Here is a 1397-nt window from a genome sequence, read left to right as displayed (position 1 = left end):
GAGAGCGCAGTCTACTGAAGTTAAATTCATCAATAGTTTTTCCCTTTGAAAGACGCAAGGCAAATTCCTTCCATTTCACCATGTTGCTACAATGATCTTCACTGTTTTCATGCTGTTTCAGCAGTGCACCTATGTTGACCCAATCCCGCTGTCCCTCGGCTGCCAGTTTTAAGGACTTTTTGGAAAATAATTTGCAGCAAAAGCAATAGACTGCATCTTTACTTCTTGAATAAGTCAGCCAGCTACGCTTGACTTTTTCCCCATTGACTAGCTGTCTGTAGGTATAATGATAATGAAAACTTCGGCCATCATGCTGTTTGGGGAATGAAAAGTTCTCCTTAATAGACAGTGGTCCTCTGATCACCTGCTCAGTCCTGTCTGAATCTGAGAGGAAAGAAGGCCACTTAGCTGGGTCAACTGGCGGAGCTGATGATGGTCCATGGTGTGAAGGGGACGTTGTGGTGGAAGTTGCTGAGGAAGTGACCAAAGAAAGACAATGACTAAAAAAGAAGGACATATAAGGTCATTAAATTGCACTGTTGGACATGAATATTAATCTCAGAATGTTCTGCAGTACAATGAGCAATTATAAAGGGTGTTTTGCAGTTAACTTACTAGATAAATCAGCTGTGGTTTCAGACATGGAGGGGACAGTGGGCACAGAGGATGGAGGTGTGTGAGAGAGCACTGTAGAGGATGGAGATGGACCTAAGATGAAATACATACATATAGGCACACATATTAATGGGATACTTTGACTATATTAATTTCCCTTCAGGTGTAATGTTTATACTAAGAAATTAAATGTATACTGTATGGTGACAGTCTTTTCCTCACCTGATTCATCACTCACAGTTGAGCCTGAGGATGTGAACTGGCTCTGGGCTGATTCTGTGCCTCCAAAGTATTTTAACAATGCTCCTGGGGAAGTTTCACATAACTTATGAGTTGATGTAAAAAATAATGTTTATTTTACTCACATACATTACCGTGCTCTGCTGCAAACAACATATCTCACTAGTAACCTGATGCTAAATACATATTGCTAGCACCGCACTAGCTAGCTAACGTCACCTAGCTAAAGCTAATTACAGCTACAAATCTCTTTGATAAACGTTTTATTATCAAGTCATGCAAACATACCTTTATCATGGCATTTTTTCTCCTCTTCCACTTTCTTATTCGTCCTTTTTTCTGCACCTGAAGGATATGTCCTTTTTTGTGACATTGTTTTGCCGCTATCTGCGCTTTTGATGCCCAGTGCGCACTGGCATTGCACGGCAGGCGGCAAACGTCACAGGTGCAGCAGAGGCAGCTTTACATTTAAAGAGAGGCAGGAAGAATCACTAGGCCTAGATCAGCAGCAGCACTCTGTTGACCTAAAATTGTGTTTTTGT

General features: G+C 41.4%; 1 long non-coding RNA gene across 1 annotated transcript; it reads right to left on the bottom strand.

The window, feature by feature from the left end:
- Positions 1-325: 325 nt before the first annotated feature.
- LOC133622008 (uncharacterized) lies at positions 326-915 on the bottom strand. The gene is made up of 3 exons (XR_009817733.1): positions 838-915; positions 616-708; positions 326-471 (listed from the first exon to the last, which is right to left on the bottom strand). It is a non-coding gene; the product is annotated as an uncharacterized lncRNA (long non-coding RNA).
- Positions 916-1397: the final 482 nt, after the last annotated feature.

Source organism: Nerophis lumbriciformis, linkage group LG25 (assembly GCF_033978685.3).
Source record: "Nerophis lumbriciformis linkage group LG25, RoL_Nlum_v2.1, whole genome shotgun sequence".
NCBI classification, from domain to species: Eukaryota; Metazoa; Chordata; class Actinopteri; order Syngnathiformes; family Syngnathidae; genus Nerophis; species Nerophis lumbriciformis.
Note: the sequence above shows the minus strand (reverse complement) of the source record. Positions and strands in the feature narration are given on the sequence as shown.